Source organism: Montipora capricornis, chromosome 10 (assembly GCF_036669925.1).
Source record: "Montipora capricornis isolate CH-2021 chromosome 10, ASM3666992v2, whole genome shotgun sequence".
Lineage (NCBI taxonomy): Eukaryota > Metazoa > Cnidaria > Anthozoa > Scleractinia > Acroporidae > Montipora > Montipora capricornis.
In genome coordinates, this window is record NC_090892.1 from 17,771,792 (window position 1) to 17,778,625 (window position 6,834).

Sequence of the window (6,834 nt, forward strand, 5' to 3'; positions counted from 1 at the left end):
CACTTCTCTGGACCTGTGCTTTCACTTGTTCCCGCAGCCGATGTGCCATCAACTGAGTCAGAGGAGTAGCGGGCATCCTTTTTAGAATGGCGAGTCGGCAAACAGCCACAATAGCCACAAGTTGCTCCATCAGACCTCATGAAATCCTCGCATTCACCACAAGCACATTTCCCTCTTTCTATTCCTCGTACATCCTTGCCCATTTTCAAGTTTTCACCGTACAATCACACGCCACGCAATTAACTACTTTGTGCGCAAATGGAACATGGTCATCTCCACTTCCGGTTATTTTTGTCTTGGATAGGTCGAGGGGGGTGGGGGAGTGCCATATGTTTTTGTTTGGGTTTATTTGAAGGGTCATGCATTAATCCATTCCAGGAAGTGGGAGGGCTACGACTTTTTTGGAAAAAAATTCTAAAATACCCCGGCCCACCCCCACCAATAAAAAACGTACCTTCCCTTATTAGTATTTATATATCTTCCAAGAAATGTCTACAGATTCCCGAATTTTTGCGCTCAGCAACCAGACATAAGAAAGTGCCAGGGCAATTTTTCGGATGTTCATCAAGAATCTAAAGCCTAATTTAAATATCCAGACGGACTCTTATTAAGTGCCAATTTTTTTGTTTAATCATAAAAATTACAATTTCTTCGATTGTGATTGGTTTTAGAAAAATCCAGTAATTTCAGTTCAATAAGCCAATCACATTCAAAGTTGTCGTTTAAATCAACCAATCGCAACCTTGGTTTCAATCACCATAGAAACAGTGTACAGACTCCAAAATTTGTCCGATTTTGTTATCACTGTATGATTACAGACCGAATTGGGCTCCACTCAGTTCTATTACCATCCTTGCATACGGAACCCGCGCCCGCAGTACGCGCGGCAGTCAAAACTCTGCTATCCTGCCAATCATTTTCCCTTTCACCGGGAACGATGCATTTCTGTGCGCAAACGACGTTGTTGTCGCTCTACCCTGTCAAAAGGACGCCACCAAAGTCTCTTTTTGCGAATTAACAAAAATAAATACATTTTCAAAACAGTTTTGAAGTCTTCTTACACTTGAAAATATCATACTGAATTCGTCTTAACATAGTTAGAAAAAGAACAAGTAACAGCCTAAGAACAAGTACACCAGACGTTCGTTCGTTTCTGACCCTTTAATTGCAAACAATTGACAAGACGTTGTACGTGACGTCGGGTAGCACAGTTTTTCTCGCTCGCTGAATTCTGATTGGTCAATTTAAATTTCAGTAGCTTTCGCCGTATGCACGGATTACTAATTTTTCTTCTGTTACACCTTCTTTTATTTCGGCACATTGACGATACTTTCATTCCCTGAACAAACTAAAATAAGTCCCACTGACTTAAATACGGCGTTGCTGTAGTTAACATTGACAAGTGTTGTCACTATCAACGAAATCTACCGCAGCATTACTTACTTGCATGTACGAATAATCCCGGCATTTACGTAATAATTTCTAAATATAAAAAGAGTGACAATTTAATAACCAAGTAAAAAAAAATGCAAAAATGCCGTCAATCCCTTGTTTGTGAAGAAAAGGTAAGCTATATTTGACCCACGTATGATAATTATTTCAAAAAATATAGCCGGGACTGAGACCGCCAGTTAGGGCTTATGTCTTTCTGTCGTCTACTAAGCACCCTCGAAAACTTCCGGCTTTATTCCCTGAGCTCTTCCCTTTTGCGTGCAGAGACTAGATGCAAGGTTCTGGTTACGAGAAGGGCGTCTTGCATCCAGCAGGATTCCTGTAAACAAGCTAAAACATCTTTCACTGAAAAATAGAAAACTGAGGGTGTTTGAGTGGAGGAATTTAAGATTCCCAAAAATTAGCTCTATAACTTCAATTTTGCGGTAAAAAAATTCTAAGGACTGAAGAGAATGCTGAATAAAGTTCTAAGCGATTGTCCTATTGTTTTTAGGGTTAGGGTCCATCGTTGATTGGTTGTTTATTTGCGTCTATTGTTTTCCGAGCCAATCCCAGGAGACGTTGTAATGGCTGTGTACTGCCCCATTGTCTAGCGCAATTGATCAAGGATTGGCAAAAAAGTGTTACGCCTAGAAACCTCGTAGACATTATTGCAACATACATTATGTTTCTATTTCCCGGTCCTTTAGAAAAATCCTGCAATGCAGTAAAATACTACCGTCCACAGGCCACAAGTGGCTCCTATGTTATCGATCCTGATGGCGATGGAGGACAGACCGTTCACTATATTTTGTAACATGACTAATGAGCATGGAGTTGGAATGACAGTCATTTCGTCACGACAGCGAAAATAGAACGCACGTAATAGGCCATTTCCGAGTTCATGTCTGCCTCCTCTTAAAAGCGAGTCTAAGTGTGAAGTTTTTCTTATGATAATTAGTTTTCTTTTATATGTAAAGTAGAACCAATTATCATCACAAAAACTTCGCACTTAGACTCGCTTTGAAGAGGAGACAGACATGAACTCGGAAATGGCCTATTGGGTATGAAGCAGATGTAGGTTACATTCCCAACTTCCGCTACTTGGGGACAGGTATCACCAATTTTCTTGACCTAGATCATTGCGAGCACGAGAATTTATCGAGTAGGAATTTCGTGGTTCTCTTATTTTTGTCGGTGACACTGCGTGGTGGATGTCATGAAAGGGGACCAAAATGACGTAATGGGGAGGTGCCACACCTGCCAATCACAACAAATGCTCATTTCGAGTTTCATCACTCAGCTCATACGCAGACCCGAGTCGAGGAGAGGATGTAACTACGAAAGGAATGGCAACACGTTATGGGAGTGAGGACAGTGGTGTCTTACTTTCCTTTGATCCCCCTTTGATACAGTTGAGATTTGGAGCTACTGGTAACAGCAGTGAAGAAGGATGTTGTCACACGCTTGGGAAATTTAAGTGTCCCTAATGTGGATCGCTCAAACCTCCATGATCACTTAGATCGGAAGGATTTAAAAGAAGATGAACAAAAGGGATGCAAGAACAGTCGAGGGACCAATTAAGCAATAGAGAACGTTTTCCGTGTTTCCATAGCCTCATCTAAACACGAGGGGGACTTGGGAGAATTCGAGACAGTTATGCAAACCCGAGACGCAGTCGAGGGTTTGCATAATTGTCGAGAATTCTCCCAACTTCCCCGAGTGTTTAGATGAGGCTACGGAAACACGGAAAAAAGTCCTCTATTGCTTTTATAAAATATTCCTCAAAGATAATTCGACAAATGAGTGTAAATGCTGGTTTTTTTACTTCTAAATTCAAACAGATTTTCTTGATACACGCTCATATTTCCTACCAGCCGATCAAAACGCGCGTCCGACTACATAGCCAATCAAAATTCGTGTGACATCACAGCCGTGTTTCCATACTCTCATCTAAACACAGCTATTGACCAATGAGAGTGCGCGTACTATCCTAATTATTTTATAAATAAAGGTAGAAAGAGCAAAGATAGAGGCTCCAGTGGATACTAGATTATCCATAGAATAAAAGAGATTTCGGGTTAAACGTTGTCCGAGTTTTTTCATTTGCACAAGGCTTTACTTATTTAGATGTGTTAAGAGTCTGCATATTCACAATAATTGCTAAAGCGAATACTGAATTCTGTGCACAGATAACCGTTCCATTGCACGATTTGCGCAATTCAAGGAACGGTTTGATATAAAATTGAAGGGGGTGGGAAACTGGGATGGTTCGAGTGGTTTGGTCGAAATCTCTAAACTGCAATGTTTACTAAACATGTGTGGTTTCTGAAAAATAAACACCGCCAATGAAAGCACAGTCCAGAATTTCAAAGATATTATCTTACATTCCTCCCAGGAAACACTCGAAATTTACATTTCAATCAAGCACCTTTATAATCTCCTTCGGGGTATTCCCTCAAAGAACCCCCGCCCCCTTTTTTTTCAGCTTTTCTATTAAAGGATCCGCCCAATTCTTTGAATGAACTAAATCGTGGATCCGCCCAGGGGAAATAATGTACGCTATTTTCTTGCCCTTCAATTTAAGCAATTGCCATCAAAACCGACAGCTCGATACCCTGCGAGGAGTTGGTTTCTCCTACGCTTCCCAAGAGAGAAACCACTGTGAGCAACCGTTTGATTTTCCGTCGAGCATGTGCGAAGTACTTCACACCCCACGTGATGTATTTGACATCACTTTGTCTTATTTCGTGGGAAATCCCTCCACAGTAGGCTCGCCCAAACGCAGCAGTTACGTGTAGCTGAACGCACGCGCAAGCGCCAAAACAAGTTTACTAACTCGTTTTACGGGTTCAAATTTAATTTATTCGTCCTTGGCGCTGGTAGGGCAGATCACTCAAAGAAACTAACGGTTGCTCGCTGTGGTTTCTCTTGCGGGAAGCGAAGGAGAAACCAACTGCTCGCAGGGTAACAGCTCGATGATAGATACCAGGAATTCCTGGACTTCATCGATAATAATCTTCAAGGCTTTTTTTCCTTACAAATATGCAAACAAGCGATACACATGTCTAATCAGTTTTAATTTTTATTTCCTATTGACAAGGTCTAGCTGAAGTTATCTTTAATTACGTGATACATGATTTCCAGTATTACTTGAATAGACTTTTGCTTTTTCATTTCAGACCCTGTGCATTACGTTTTGATTCAAAACCGGCACGACTCGCCTCTGGCGCCCACGGCAAAAGAGTGAAATCATATCTCTTCTGAAATCTGGTAGTCTAAATGCGTACAAAGTGGGATTAAAAAGAGAGTTGGCGTACAAGAGAGCGATGCACACAAAATTAAACCAAAGCTCTCTCGTCTCAAGGAAGGAAGTTAAAATATCAGTGGAGAATTGGAGAAACGAGCCTATGGTAAATGGTAGCCACATAAGTAAGGATACAATAGTCAGTATAAACAATGTCTTGGATAATTTTCTTTCTCTACTGACTGCACCGTGGGGCAGAAGATGTAATCCGCGATGAACTTTTATAGCAATTGATGCGTAACAAGCACAGATTACCAAAAGAGAAATCGCATTAAATGAATTCAATGCGTAATAAATCAGTAAAGATTCTTTGTCGTCCCGGTCCGTCGTCAAGGCTATAGCAGTTGTTAGTGAGGCGGCTGTGGCCCAAATTACGGTAATAATGACACTATACGTCCGCTTTTTGATGAAGCGGTGTCTCAACGGGTGAAACGTTGCGTGCATCCTTTCTATCGAAATCGCAACAAGATTTGTCACGGAAGCGATGACAAATAATAAGTGCAAAGAACATAAATTTCGCTGGTTGTTTCCCGGAACGGGTACATTCCAGATGTGGCACGAATTTCCTATTTTGAGGAAAATGTTCATTTCTGACAATCCCCCAACCAACATGTCTATAACCGCCAGATTGAGCACCAAGTACAGTCTACGCCTACGAAGAAAGCGGGTTTTTGTAAAAACGAGAATGGTGATAAAATTCAGCATTACAATGAGAACAATCTCAGTCATTTGTATAGCAAGCATCGGAATGCAAACAGATTTAGGTAATTCCATCTTGCAAGGAAACGTGTCTCAACTGCACTGCGCCTTGCAAATAAGAATAATCAACAGCTAACCTGTTAAAGAAACAACACAGAGTAAAAGTTATTTTCACACATTTTGCTTACAGTTTGCTAAAGGTTTAGGGTTAGGGTAGCTCAGTTCGAACAACGGACCCGTGCACTGAGGGAGGTCGCGGGATCAAAACTCCGACCGCATTAACTCTTGGGGTCATTACTGAAATAACTGAGGAGAAAATGCTGCCTTTGTAACGAAATCTACAAATTTCGTTAAAATTTCATCAAAAAAGATGCCTGGCCCACCAGGGTTTTGAAAACACATTTAATCCTCTTAGTTCAGTTGCCTATTACAATTAGGGTGCCTCCCAACAGTATCCGATGAGCAGTAATTCAACAATTATCACTACATTTTATGATAACAAATTTTTTAAAAAAAATAACAACCAGCTACTTTTGAACCCAGACAAGACGAAATTAATGATCTTTGGAAGTAGACCACACATAGCAAAAGTGAATGATGATTTTAATCTGTCACTTTTCGGGAAGGATCTTTCACCTGCAACAATTAACTTAACCGCTACAGACCTTTGGTGTAATTATGGATCCAAACTTATTATGGATGTCACGTTTAGCTCAGATCAATAGAGTTAAGTATGTATTTAATATTATGTTTTGCCTTTCTTTCCTTTTGGCTACTTTTAACGTCTTGTGTCTGTATCCGATGCAGCACGCTCATATTAATCAATTAATAGGTCAGCGAACCAAAATAAGATGAGTTGAGATGAGTTGCAACAACGATTGGACTGATTATAAGACGGAAGACGAATTTTTCACTCCAGGCATGCACACCACAAAAAACCCAAAGCGCTTGTTCAGATCTCGAAAATCAACGCTACAAAATCATACTTCCGGGCGTTTCCACTCCTGGACCAATAGTTCTATTGAAAAAGTATACTTTTTTTGGCGCGTTTTGTCGGAGAACAAGAAATATACCCTTCGAACCGTGATAGCTACATTTTTTCTGAAGGATACTATGATACCTAGTAACAATGACATAGCTAACGATTCTTAAGTAGAAGATAAATACCTCAAACGGAGGTCTCACTCGTGGCTATCTCGACAGCTTGTCGAGGGATGAGTTTTGGCTCAGTTAAACAGAAGCATTCGAGTTATTTCCGTTTTATTAATAAATAGCCTATAAACACGAATACGAAACAACGATTGAAGGCTATAACTATTTTGCTTCATTTTCAATTCGAAACCAAAACCAAAATCTTGCTTTCATGCGTATTGATGAACTTTTCTGTTAAAATTCGT

General features: G+C 40.4%; 1 long non-coding RNA gene across 1 annotated transcript in view; it reads right to left on the minus strand.

Moving 5' to 3' along the window:
• Positions 1-4,504: 4,504 nt before the first annotated feature.
• LOC138019652 (uncharacterized) overlaps positions 4,505-6,834 on the minus strand; it is a 4,955-nt gene continuing 2,625 nt past the window's right edge. Inside the window, exon 2 of the long non-coding RNA XR_011126200.1 lies at positions 4,505-5,574. This is a non-coding gene — a long non-coding RNA (uncharacterized lncRNA). The remainder of the gene's footprint in view (positions 5,575-6,834) is intronic.